At 33.2% G+C, this 15,300-nt stretch overlaps 2 pseudogenes; both read left to right on the plus strand.

The window, feature by feature from the left end:
- Positions 1-2,587: 2,587 nt before the first annotated feature.
- Positions 2,588-3,526, plus strand: LOC143655036 (olfactory receptor 4K3-like; annotated as a pseudogene).
- A 10,317-nt stretch (positions 3,527-13,843) lies between these two features.
- Positions 13,844-15,083, plus strand: LOC143655393 (olfactory receptor 4F15-like; annotated as a pseudogene).
- The last annotated feature ends 217 nt before the right edge of the window (positions 15,084-15,300 follow it).

Genomic DNA, 15,300 nt, shown 5'->3' on the forward strand with positions numbered 1-15,300 from the left:
ATAGTTCTTAATTCCAAGAAGTAGATAAGAATGACAGAGGACAGATGAAGGGGGCCCTCAATATTTGCTCCAATATGCTTAAGTTATTTCAATATTATTAAATTTATTATTTTAAAATAAAGTAGCAAATTAAAATGTATCTTCCCATTATTTTTTCATTGCTCCAAGAAGAGCCCATAATATTACTACAATCAAATGGTTAACTTTTGGGATTATGCTCAAGAGATCAAAGTGAGTGCTGAGACTTAAATGTTCCTCTGAAGTCCCAGGAAAAATAAGTACAAGGTTGACCATAAGTCCTGGGCATAGTTGCAATGAGCCAGTGATCAGATGTCTGTCACCTGCCCATCTATAAAATTCATCTAACTCTTGCTGGGATGAGAATTGACATCTTAGTCTTACTGTATTATATGGTTAATGCAGACCAAAAGGAATAAAGTTATATCCTTTAGCTTTGAAAAGGCTGTATGACCAGAGGATGCTTTCGGTTCAGGGAACTTTGGAAGCTAAAGGATCGCCAAGGAGTATGAGATGAAAAATCTCCAAATACTTGTTTCTATTTAAAATGCAGAATTGGAAAGTTTCCCAGTCAAGAGTCTACTATTTAGAGTTTTTATACACCATGCTGAGGAGGGCTCACTCACACCAGCATTGTTCATAGTAGTACATATGTTGAACTTCATTTCAGACTTAACATAGAATTCAGAGAATTTTATCAGAGAAGTCTGGTTTCACAGATGATCTCCAAAGGGTAAGTGTATCCCAAACTGAATTTTGAATTTTCATTTCTTATCCATGCACCTCCTCCACTAATTTAGGACTGAAATTTCGTTTTGTTTTGTAGCATTTTTTTCCACAAACTCATTGAGTTTCATGTTCTGAATGTATTATTTAGTTGATATGCTTATGGAAAAATTAACAATTTTCTCTCCCATCTAATCCCTGAAATTTCAAGACTCCTTACAAGTAGAGTTTCACCCATTAACAAAAAATACTGTCTTTCTGCTATCTTAAAAGTTCTCAGTTGTTCAGTTTGGATATTTGTGTTCACAGGACCTCTATCTTATCCTGACATTTTCTATCCATTTTAGATTTTGCTCATTTTTATCATTTGATCAAAATGTTAAATGGAGAAAAACCATAGTCAATAATTTCAATAGGACTAGGTCTAGTTCAGTTTGAAGATAATAAAGTCGAAATGGTTTTCATATAAATCTGAACATCTTTTTCCATCATCATTGGCCATTCACATTTGCCTATGGATAACTTCTTAATAGAACAAAATGTCTTCTTTCGGAAATCTAATGCTCTTGCCTTCTCAAAATCAGCACTCTTACCGGAAACAATCTCAGCCAGAGAGGCTATATTGGAGATTTTGTTGTAAAATAGACCTCTGATTATATTCCAACTCTGCCACTTTACAGATGTATTACTTGGGAAAGTAAAGCTTTCTCATATATACAATGACAATGTGTTGTAATTTTAAAATTAGATAATGTTTTTAAAGTGTTTATCATAGCATTTGGTACAAAGTATGTACTACTTAGTCAACTTTTAATCTCTAAATTTCTAGTCTGAAAAGGGTTATATTAAAAATATAGAGATGGAGAGCTGCAGCAAGAAACAGAAGAAGAGAAGGGAGGAGGGAAAGAGAAAAGGAAGAAAAGTATTGCTTTCTGAATTAGGGAAAATATATGTATTTCCAGATATCTCAATTTAATTAATAGAGATGAATACTTTGAGGATAAAGGATCACAAACTTTATATTTTCTCCCATTACAGTAAGCAATAACAGAAACATTTAATATATTCCTGAAAAAAAAGAAATCATTATTTTCAGTGAAATCCAAGGGCCACCCAATTTATATTAACAACCGGTAGTTTTCAAGCAGTAGGTGGTTTTCTGGAAATATCTTCCATGAGGAGATTCAAAATGCAGGAAAATATCTAATACTAGAAATGTGCAGGAGCATTGAAAATCTTCTTTGGAACATATTATTTTGTGGAAACTTTTCCTATAATTTGCAGTAGACTTTGGTTCAATTCAGTCTACCCTTGTAATGCAGATTAGCAGTAGCTAATCTTAGAAAAAAATACACTTTGTTTCTTAGAAGTGTATTTTGAATAAAAATGTAGCTGCAGATTTTGGACCAGGATCATCTCTGGTAAAATAAAGGAACACCATATATGTTTTAGAGCTCTATATTCAAGACATTTCCTTCTATTCCTTGCAGGAGGGATGGATTCAAGACTTAGAGAGGTTGTGTATGGATTGTATTTCCTTACATTTTAAATGAGTAATTATCTTTGAGATGCATAAGAATTGAACTTATTTGGGGTAATGTTTTGGTCTTCCTTTCCTTCACCTAGGTTAGCTTCCATTCTTGAACATACAATTGTGCATTTTTATAAATTCATGAAACATTTATTTTCAATTTTGAGCTTAGTACAACACTAAGAATTTAATTTTGCATGTGAGAAGTATTGATCTGCTCTCTAATACTTGATTATTAAATTCTGCTTTCCATTCTAGAAGTGCTTAGATCTTCTCTTTCTCTTTCTGACACATTGAAACCAACTGTACTAAATGGAAGAAGCAAACTTATCTGTGGTGACTGAGTTTATTTTTCGTGGACTTTGTAACTCAAAGGAACTATAGCACTTCCTCTTATTGCCATTTTCTACACTCTACCTGATGACCACTGTGGGCAACTTTCTTCTTGTGTTTTTAATCGTAACTAACCCCCATCTCCATTCCCCCATGTATTTCCTCTTAGCCAACCTCTCCTTTATTGATCTTTGCTTTTCCTCAGTCACCACCCCTAAATTTACCACAGACTTCCTAAAGGATAATAAAACCATCTCCTTTGGAGGCTGCATGAGTCATATTTTCAGTGTACATTTCCTAGGAGGAATTGAGATGGTGCTGCTCGTGTTGATGGACTATGAACTTTAGGTGGCTATATGCAAACCACTCCACTACTCCATCATCATGGACAAGAAAAAGTGCATCTGGCTATTTTTAATATCATGGATTATTGGCTTTGGGCATTCCATGAGTCAACTGGCTATGATTTTGGATATACCTTTCTGTGGACCCAGAGTAGTGGACAGCTTTTTCTGTGATGTCCCTTTGGTGATCAAACTAGCCTGCATGGATACACACACTCTAGGAATATGGATAAATGCTGACAGTGGGTTCTTGGCCACAACTTGTTTCATCGTCTTGCTAATCTCCTACACCTACTTCCTATTAACTGTGTGCCTTAAGTCTAAGGACAGGGCCTCCAAGGCTCTCTCCACCTGCACTTCCCACATCACTGTGGTGGTGGTGTTCTTTGGCCCCTGAATCTTCATATATCTGTGGCCACTGAGCATCACCTGGATGAACAAGTTTCATGCTGTGTTTTATACAGTAATCACACCTCTCCTGAACCCAGCCATTTACACACTGATAAATAAAGAGATTAAGAATGCTATAAAGTGATTGATAAACCATCATATAAATTCAAGGAATGCTTTTTAGATGGCCCATTAACAGAAAATCTTTGTGAAATTTGGTCACACTTTGACTTTTAAACTGAAATGGAGCCATGCCTTGTTAAACTTTGAGTGTTCAAAAATGCAGTTTCTCTTTTCTGTTATAAAATTACATGAAAAAAAGGCAACCCTTGCTTTATTACACCTTAGAGATAATAATAATTCAGAACACATACTCCTTTGCACAAGTTCAAAGATTACCAGATAAAATTATTATTATAATTTTAATTACTACCAGTTCTTACACATTACCTATGTTTGTGCATCCTGGTAAGTCTTTTACCTAGATTATATCTTTCTTAAAAAATAATTTAGAGTTATTGATTATTATTACCATTTTTTATAAAAATGCCTGAATTTTTAACCCTTACCATAGCTTAGCTAGAGTGAATACTAATTATTTGAATGATCTTTCATTAGAAAAAAAGATATATGAATCTAACTGTTACACTGTTGCCCCACTACTCCACAAGCTTATTCCTTTTAATTCACACTTTCAAGATTTGATCGCTTATTTAAAGGTACAGTTACCACTGAATATCTTTCTTTAAAGACAGAGGTAGAAAATTGCAATTCTTTGAAATTCATCTCTTCTTTCTTGGTAATAAAGACTTTTTATTATTGTAGCTTTATTTTACATAAAATCATAAGACAAGGGAGCAATGAGAATTGGGAAGAATGTTTTGCTTCAAAACAAAAGAAATTATGCTTATGAGACAAAAGCCAAAGAGAAACTATCAATAACCACAGTATGATAGTACTGCTTATTCAATTTCTGCAAGGCTCAGATAAGCTGCATGCCTTTGGATTATATACCTAACCAACTTTCTGCTTTTTAGAGAAGCCATCACCTCATATCAAAAATCAACTATACACACACACACACACACACACACAACACACACACATACATATGTAATATTTGAGGATTTTCAGAAAGAAATGAATGCAGTTTGTGTTACTGTTAATGAAGTGATTAAAGAAAGCTAGTTATATCAGCATTATGACATCTTTTAAAATAAAAGTGTCTTTGCAATATTGCATATTCTATATTCTTTGATGATGTATGGCATTTTCTGAATAAAATTTTACATATAAACTGTATTTGTCAGGACTCCGCAGAGAAAAAGGAGAGGATATTACGAGATGTTTTATAATAATTGCTCATGGAGCCATGGGGATTGGCAAGCCAAAACAGTGAAGGTTGAGAACTCTGATGAAGGTTTCAGTAAATTCTCAGGAAAAGCTGGTTGGCAGTTGTAGATATGAAAATTCTTTATTCTGATTGCTGAAATGATTAGTTCTCCAGTTAAGACCTTCAACAAATTGGATGTGACATCTTTCATTGCAGAAGGCAATCTTCTTTGTTGATTGTAGATATATTCAGTCATAGATACAATAATTCAAATCCACCAAATACCATCACAGTACAATCAAGCCAGTGCATGAACAACTGGATACCATAATCTGGCCAAGTGGACATATGGAATTAATAATCATATGAACCTTTTAAAATCTTAAGTTCTAGTTTGTTCTCATGAACAGAAGAAAATCATGATTTCTTGTGGTTTAGTCGCTATACTAACTGCTAAAAATTTAATAATAACAAATTAACATTTATTTCTATGACATTAAATTCAAAAGGCTCATAGTGACAAAATAACTAAAGTAACAAATATGTTTAAATAGTAATAGTTATTTTTAATTTCCTAAAATACAAAAAAAAGAAATTCAGACTTAATCAACATGCTTTCAGAAAGCTATGTTTCCTGTACCAGATTAACACAGAAGCATCTTTAAGATCCATTTACAGACATACAATGGCCATATGGTGACTTCTCAGAATATTTTCTGATGAAGTTTTCTTAATAGTATTCCTTGAGGTATACCTTTACTTATACTAGCCACTATTTGTTCATAAGTGATTTGAAGCCTGCATATTAGTTTCTGTCACATTTCTCAATTAATTTGAAATAACAACATCACTCCTTTATTGAGAACTTGCAAGACTGGATAATTGGTACTCATAAACTACAAAAGGTATTGTCCATCTAGTTTCTAAGTATATGGATTTGATTTAACTCATCAGCAAGTCAGTATAATTCACATCAAAGTAAACCGTGATTAAAAGCCAATCACAATGCAAAGCAAGAAAATATTTTGAACTGAATGCTAATAAAAATACAATTTAAAGAGAATATGGAAGGTTTAGCTAAAGCCTATTTACAGGAACTGTATTATAAATGTATTTTTTTTAAAAAGAAAAGCCACCGACTTTCGGGAAGATGGCCAACTCGAATAGTTCCAGATTAGCCCTGCTCCACAGAAAAGTTAAAGAAGAGACATGAGGGCGACTGAGATGGCAATTCGGGAGTACGGCTGACCTGGGAGAGCAAACAAAATACTTATTTTTTTATGAAAAACCAAAAGAACCATCAAAGGAGATAGAAAATGAAGGCTTCAAAAGAAATAAAATGTGCTCTCTAAGAGGAAGGGAATATCTAGCACTGTAATAACCACCAGGCAGCACAGGTTATTGGTCCATGATGGTTGTTAGACTTGAGCCTCAGATTGATGATAAACGTATTTTCAGTGGTTTCTACAAGTATAAATAATTTAATGAACATTTAAAATAAACAGCTTATATATTGAAATTGGAGGAAATATTGTCACAGCAACAAAATCAATCACCATACAGTAAATTGCTCAGTTTCACTATTACTCTATTCTGCATGACACATGTCCCCTTGGAAAAACTGGTGTGCATCAAAGACATAAAGTCTGTAGAAAGCAAATAATGGAGTAAGGCAGTGGTCATTAATACCGATTCTCACTAATTGGTTTCATTCCCAATTGTGGGAATTATTTAAAACTTAGTCTTGAGCAATGATAGTGAACATATAAAGGGATCAGCATCTCTGTCTCTCAATCCTCATCGTGTTGCAGTGGTGCTTTAGCCTGAGCAGACAGGTGAGAAACCCACTCTTCAATTCTCCAGCACTGACTTCTATAATTACCCACCTTTTTTTATTGCTCCCCACAAGCATGCTATTTCTCTTTAGTTTTCCTCTTCCTCTCATTAGTTCTCTTTATTTGAATGATTTTTATGCATGTTATTTTATATCCTTGGTCCGTCTCTCCTCATTTTCATTGAATATAAAATATTCTTCAAAACGTTCATCTCTTTGTTAAAGTGGGATGTGAGATATCATGAATAGTCTATCCTTTTTCTCTCTGAAAATGAGGACCATAAAAGTGTAATGCTTATTGTCATTTCATTCCAACTGAATATAACATGAAGAAGTATGCTAGCTTTATGTTTTCAGGGAGAATATAAAATATATTCCCAATCTGAAGAATTCTAGATCTGTTTCCTAAAAATCATCAAAATAATCTTAACAGATTACACTTTGAGCACTTATGCTACATGCCGGAGCATTTTCTGATGATGTTTTTTATTTAAAATCATTTAGAACTGAACACAAACATGTGGGGCATATGCTCTTAGTTTTTTTCTTTTATCAGTGAAGAAATTGATGTACCAGGCAGTTAAGTAACTCACACTAGAAGGATGTGGGGTTTAAACACTTTGGCCACAGTGTCTATGCAAGAAACCATTATACTACAAATTGAAAATAGCTTACGTATGAATTTTCCTATTCCTTTCATTAATTTTGATATTATCTTGTTTTTGAATTAGAAAAACAATTAATAACACCTCTTAAAATACAGTTGAAGTTGAAGATAAAATTATTGAAAATCCCTCCACCTATAGCAATTTTGGCTAAATCCTAAATATTTATTCCTACAAAATGCCATGTGATACTACTAAAAATTAAGAAATGAAATGATTTAATTATATTTCCATGACTTATTAATATCTTTCCATGCTTGCTAATATAGACTTGCATAATAGCTTTATAGTCTACAGTATATTACTGTATGTACTTTTAGTTATTTAATAATTCCCTTATTCTTGATGAGATAATTTTTTTTCTAAAAAGTTAGTAATATAAAAATTAGTGACAAGTAAAAATACTTTGCAAACATACTTTGTCCATTATTTAAATACCTCCCTATAATTACTTCTTGAAACAGGATTCCAGTGTCACAGTTAAAAGATATTTCACTTCTTTTACCAAATCGTACTCTGGATAATTGGACTACCTCCCATTCTCGACAGCTGAGAATTAGAGGAGCTGCTTCCCAGTTGCTCAGCATTCACTGGGAAGAAAAACATATAAAAGAAATAGAGTTCTGAACTTTGGGTAAATTTAGAAAGGCCATTAAATCTCAAGTTAATTCATATATATTTTATTAAGTTTTTAAATATTACTTTTACATTTAAATCTTTGAATCACCCTTCTGATATTATATATATGTAGGATACTTTCAATTTTATATTTCTAATACAACTTTTGAGTGTTATGAGCTTATTTTATAATCTTTCATTTACCTACATAACTTTAGTGTCCTCTTTAATGTATGCTAAATTTTTAAAAATGCATCTAATTCTTAACTCCGTGTTCTTTCCATTTATTTGTTCAATTTTAGTGAAATTAAATCAGTTATTAATTAACTGTGCATTTTTTATATATTCTAATACCTTCTATGGAAAACTATAAATCATCAGCCCTAAAACCAATTATATCTCCTTTTCAAAAACATCCCTGGTTATTGAAATACTCTCTTGAATCTGTTATATGGGTGGAAAAATATTCACTGGACTTTGATGAGTGCTAGAGTTATTGTTTAGATTAGTTCAGTCAGAATTGATATTTTTTATGTAATTTTGAGGGTTCTTTTACATTAGTTTAGTTTGATCTCTTTTATTTAGGCCTTCAAATATAATAAAAACAATTTATATAATTTTCAATAGATTCTACTCATATTTCTATATAGTGCTAATATATGAGATCTCTATCATATTTTAAGAGGTTAAAACTGTGTATTAAAAATGCTTTCAGCAAATTTAATATTTTCCATGAAGGTATCTTACGTTTTTCAAGTAGATAATTGTGTGATTGATATATTTTGGTAGCTTTGCTATCACATTTTTTATTTTTATTTTTTTTTTATTTGGGCAGGCACCGGGAATCGAACATGGGTCCTCTGGCATTGCAGGCAAGCATTCCTGCCTGCTGAGCCACCATGGCCCGCCCAATCACATTTTAATAATATTACTTTATTTAATCTTGTAGTCTACTTTATAGTACATTTTTAAGCCATAGTACTCCAGACATTGTCGTGCCCTTAATTTTTGTTGTTGTTGTTATTTTAAATTTTATATAGGTCCTTTACTTTTACTATGTTATATATACATTCAGAAATAAAATATAAATGAAACATAAAATTTGCCATTTTAACCATTCTTAAGAGTACAGTTCTATGGAATTAATTACATTCACATTATTGTGCAACCATCACTACCATCCGCTGCCAAATTTTTCATCACCTTAAACAGAAACTCTATCCCTTAACCAATAATTCCCCATTTCGTCCTTCTCCCCCAATACCAAGTAACCTATAATCCACTTTCTGCCTCTCCAAATTTGTTTATTTTCCATTTTCCTTAGCATTTTAAATAATTTTATTGATGAAACAACATACAAACACAAACATTTTTAACATGCAAACATTCCATACATGGTGTGCAGTTGGTGGCTCACAATATCATCACATAGTTGTGTATTCATCACCAAGATCACTTTTTGGAACATTTGCATCTCTCCAGAAAGAATAAAAACAGAGGTTCACTGGGGGTTATTTTCAGGCCTAATTTTATGTAAGCTTATCTTATCTTTGCGGGAATAAGTTTTATAGGGATGAACCCCAAAATTGAGGGCTTAACCTTTGGATTTGGTTGTCCCCACTGCTTGTGAGAGTATCAAAAAGTCTCCAAATGGGGAGTTAATTTTTTCCCTTTCTCCTCATTCCCCTAAGGGGTCTTTGTAAATGCTTCTTTATTTACTGTCCAGATCACTTTTGGATTTCTCAGGGCATCACGCTGACCTGGACAAATCAACAAAATCTCATGCTCTATTTCAGATTCCCTGTATTTACATTGTTCGACTGAACTGACCATACAAGTTAGTTTAGGAAATGTGTTACCCAAAATACAAATTTTGCACCAAATAAACATATCTCCTTTTAGTTGAAGTTTTAAAACATGGACAATATCATCCTTTACCCTGTGTTCTGATATTCCTTAGTCCTACCCAGATCAGCTTCATTCATTTCTCTACTTGAAGTTTGATCACTTTTTCAACTTTTTAAACAGTTCCTCTATGGGGTACTGCTGACTTTTATAGCTTCAGGGCACTGACCCTGAGCCTCAGATATCACTTAAATACTCGAAGTTTCTGGGAAAGACCTTGTCATATACAAATAGCTCAGTATCTCAGAATTTAGAATTAACAGTTCCTTCTTCCATTCCTCTGCCCTTGCATCCTTAGATCACCTCCTTCATTATGGATCATGAACACTTCACCAGAAATAGCAGTTAACAAATATCCATTCATGTCTCCACATTCACCAGCTCCAGGTATACACTGAGCAAAGGGGTTTCATGATCATATGGGAAACCTACCCCTTGCCTCCTGTGGAACCACCACACTGATTTCCAAGGGGCTGCACCTCTCATTTTCCTACCAACAATGAATAGGTACATCTCCTTTTCAGCATTTTCTCTAGCACTTGTTTCTCTCTGATCATCTTAAAATAGTTTGATTCACACATCATACAATCCAGCTTAAGTGTGCAGATATGACCTCACCACCATACTCTGTGTGAATACATTTCCTTCTCTTTCATAAAGAATCCATACCCCTTTCCCAATCTCTTGCCTGCTCACATTTAATTTTGGCATAATGTTTTTGTTACATTCAGTGGTAGCATATTACAATCTTACTGTTGACTACAGATGCTAGCTTACATTTATTGTACTTTTTCCCATATACCATCTATTTTCAACACCCTGCAATATTGACATTCCTTTGTTTTTCCTTCTGCAAAAACATTTTTTTAATTTGTACATTTAATCACCATTATTGTACACGTCAGGCATTCCTAAATTATACTATCTCAGTTTTTATCTTTATCTTACCTTCTGATTTCATACGGATGCCCAGCCCTTCTCTCTCATACTCACATTCAGATTTATTCAGTGTATTTAAATTATTGTGCTACAATCAGGTAGTATTGTGCTATCCATTCCTGAATTTTTACAATCAGTCTTACTGTACAATCTGTATTCCTTCAGCACCAATTGTCCAATCTCTATCCTATTTCTATCTCCTGGTAACCTATGTTATAAACTTAAATTCTCCAAGTTAGTCATTATTGTTATTGTTAGCTTGTATCAGTGTTTTTACTGTATACAAATACAGTATTTGTATTTTTGTTTCTGGCTAATTTCACTCACTGTAGTGTTCTCAAGGTCCATCCATGTGTCTACATGCTATATGACTTTATTCTGTCTTTCAGTTGTATAATAGTCCATCGTATGTACATAACACAGTTTGTTTAGGCACTTATCCATTGATGGAAATTTGGGCTGTTTCTATCTCTTGTGTGCTCTTGATTTTAATTTCTCATTTATATCAGATGCTACTGTTGGTTTAAAATTCTGTTAAAAAAAGGAGTATGTTCAAAAATGTCTGATCCTTCCTAACAGTTTCCTTAATTTATCCAATGAATATACAGTACATCTTTTCCCTAATTTTTAAGGAAATTCCTTCTGAAATAAAATATTATTGATTTCCTCCAGTGTCTTATATGACATGCCATGAAATTTCATCAGTTTTCGTTTGACAGATCCAATAAAGGTGTAAAGTTGGGACATCAAAAAGTTATATTTCATCATTAGTTAGACAATTCTGGAAGCAAAATATGTTGGGCTGCATTTGGCTAAGGTTGGAAGCAGCGAGATGTTATAGAAATCTTAGGAAGTGCCAATGTGAAAAGTTTGTAGCAGGTGAGCAAGAAAAAAACAAACAGAAAAAAAAGGAAGGAATTTTAATGTTTGAGAGTGAGTATTGTGCAACTAGACATGGAACATAAAGGAGGAACAAGATTGCACCATAAGTGTCTATACTTAGAATCTGGGAGTTTGGTAATATATTCATGAAGGAATTGGAATAGATTATGAGTTCAGTTTTGAAATATTAACCTGAAGTGGAGGTAGATTTTTATTTGGGTGTACCACATTCAGCACTGGATATATTCCTCTGAATTTCAAAGATAAGCTACATAGTTAGAAGTCATGCCATGTAGGTACAAGTTAAAATGAGTAAATGGGTCCTGAATAAAAGCAAATATATGTTCAAATATTAAAAAACATGAGTTGCATGACAATAAAGGGTGAAATGAGAAACAATGATCATTATGTCAGTGAAATATATAAAGAAAAAGAAAGAAAATTGCAGCATAATTCAGAAAGTGCTGTTATATAAATGCTAGGAATGCATTCACTTTCAACTACAGGTTACATTAAACCTGATGTACAATGGCTTAAACAAATAGGAGTTAATATTTCTTGCATTACAAGAAATGAGAAGGGAAACAATTGCTGGTTTTTGTTAGGTGGCTCAACATGCCCTTTGGGCCCTAACCTTTTCTAGCTTTTCACTCTATCATTTCAGGTTTGTAGGCTATAGAATATCATGATTTCTGCAACATTACTATTAAATGCCAGAGAAAGGGGTGCAGGAAAATTATTTTCTCCATCTGAAGATTATTTTTTTATTCAGAGAGGAAACTCCCCAATAGCTGACACTGCTTTATGACTCATTAAACAGTTCTGGGTCACATGTCCCATCTTAGACCAACTCATAGCCAAGTGAAAGGGCATTAAACTAACTGGTTCAGAAAAAATAATGTTTCACCCCCTTGGACTGTAATACAGATACTTACTGCTAAATAGAGAGCTTTTTAACTTACAACCTAAAAATTATAATTTATTGGAAGCCCTTGGAAGGGGAATGCTTTTAGAAAAGTCAAGAAACCAAGAATACAGGGAGTTATAGAAACAAATCAATGATAAACAGTGTCAAATCATGAAACACGATCAAGGGAAATAATTATGGAAAGGCAAGTTTTGAATGGAATTGTCAAAATCCAGAGTTGCTTTTCAAAAAAATAAAAAGGATGTGGAAATGAAATTGTTTTAGCTTAGTGAATGAATAAAAAGTGAGAAAAGCTTTCCAGTCAAGGGTTGGGCAGAGAAATAAGTAAGTAGAAATGAACACAAAATTCAGAGATTTTGTTTGCTTGGAAAGAAATTTGAGTCATAAAAAATGAAGAAAGTTTCATTGATGAATACTTATGGAAGGTGAAGGGATAATTGAAGGAATTGTTCTTGAAGTGCATACTTTGGGGGATAAAAGCTAAGAAAATGATGTCTTATTAATCTGAATACAACTTCTAGCTCTGATACCAGATCACTCTTCGACTCAGTCTTAATTTCTAAAATGAGTCTAATAAAACTGCATCTGTTATGGAAATTTGTGAGTTATAAAAGAGAATGTGCTTAGTAAAATCTCTTGCAAGAAGGAAGCGTTTAATAAATGTTATCTATTACTATGATAATTAAAGGTACTAATAATATCTTTATTATTAGTATTTTACTGTTTGGCATGTAGGCCATCATTTTTTGGCTAGGTACCCATCCTTACAAGATCTTTATTGTTATTATATATTTATTATAAATGATATAATTATAATATTATAAATAATTTATTAATAAATTACTAATAATATCTTTATTAGTAGTATCTTTAAATGTCATCTCTAATTACTAACTTGTATTAAATCATGAAGCAAAATTTTTTGGAGAAAATGGTACAATATTAAAATGTATCATAAGCAATACATTATGAAAAATCTAAATTAGGGAAAAGGAAAGTAATCGACACTTTTGGCCTTATAATCTTTATTTACCCAGTGAAATAAGAAATTCAGCCAACGAGAAATTAGTTACAGTGACAGAGTCAGTGTGAAGGCAATGGAAAAATCCTAGTCTTACAGTGGTGGGAAACGCCTAAGTAAATGGTCACAAAAAAGTTCTTAGAAATTTTGGAAGGACTTTTTAAAAAAAGATCGGCTAATGGTATAAGAGAAAAAGCAAATTTATTTGACTCTATTTATGATGTCCATTATATACACAAACATAAAACTATCATATATCTATCCCTTGAAAAAAATAACAGAATAAACAAGAAATCTATTTTAGTGCTATTGATACTGACTCTAGCACATGTTCTGTCCTCAGATCATTTGAAATTCAGCTCTTTGGTACCAGACAATGGGTGGATTAAATGGCACTGTGGTTTCTGAATTTATGTTGCTGGGACTCTCTACATCTTGGGAAACTAAATTTTTTTCTCATGTTGATATTCTCCTTACTCTATTTTGACATCATCCTGGGAAAACTTTTCATTTTGTCTTTGGTGATTCTTGATTCTCACTTGCATTCCCCCATGTACTTCCTGTTGGCCAACCAAAAAATTTCTAAGAACTTTTTTGTGACCATTTACTTAGGCGTTTCCCGCCACTGTAAGACTAGGATTTTTCCATTGCCTTCACACTGACTCTGTCACTGTAACTAATTTCTCGTTGGCTGAATTTCTTATTTCACTGGGTAAATAAAGATTATAAGGCCAAAAGTGTCGATTACTTTCCTTTTCCCTAATTTAGATTTTTCATAATGTATTGCTTATGATACATTTTAATATTGTACCATTTTCTCCAAAAAATTTTGCTTCATGATTTAATACAAGTTAGTAATTAGAGATGACATTTAAAGATACTACTAATAATTGACGTGGGCCTTTCCTCTACCACAATCTCCAACATGATCAAAGACCTTTTATGTGAATACAAGCTGATTTCTTTTCAAGATTGCATAACACAGATATGCTACATTCACATCATAGGAGGAGTGGAGATGGTGCTCCTCATAGCCATGGCGTTTGACAGGTACATGGCAATCTGCAAGCCTCTTCACTACATGAAAATCATGAGTCCCAAAACATGTGTTTCGTTTGTAGTCACTGCCTGGGTAACTGGGATGAGCCACGCCATGTCTCAGTTTGTTTTTGTTATAAACTTGCCATTTTGTGGCCCTAATGAAATAGTTTTACTGTGACTTAGCCAGGAACATAAAACTTGCATGCACAGATGGAGCCACATATGAGCTTATTGTTGCTGCCAACAGTGGGTTCATGACCATGGGTACCTTTTTCCTGCTGATTCTTTCCTATGTCTTCATTCTGGTCACCATCTGGAAACGTTCTTCAGGAGACTTATCCAAGGCATTTGTTTCTTTGTCAGCTCACATCACTGTGTTTTTTCTTTCCTTTACTCCATGTATATTTCTTTATGTGTGGCCTTTCCCAACATCATCACTTGACAAATACCTGTTTATTGTTGACGTTGCTATCACACCTGCCTTGAATCCTGCCATCTATACATTAAGGAACAAAGACATGATGATAGCAATGAAAAGATTAAGGAAAAGGGGATGGTTTGCACAGTTTCGCTGATCAGAACACTTTCTGGAGTTCTAAAACTATTTTCCTCCACTGCCTGTTTGATACCTTCACTTAGGCATCCTAAATTTGATATGTCCAGAACCTGAACATTTCATCTACCTCCATAAAACTGTTTATACTACTTCTATGCAACCTTTTCTTAATACCTTTATTAACCTTGGAAATTGTATCTATTATGTAAGAATTATATGATGGCAGCTGACAAAAA

The sequence above is a fragment of the Tamandua tetradactyla genome, chromosome 14 (assembly GCF_023851605.1).
Source record: "Tamandua tetradactyla isolate mTamTet1 chromosome 14, mTamTet1.pri, whole genome shotgun sequence".
In the NCBI taxonomy this organism is placed as follows: Eukaryota; Metazoa; Chordata; class Mammalia; order Pilosa; family Myrmecophagidae; genus Tamandua; species Tamandua tetradactyla.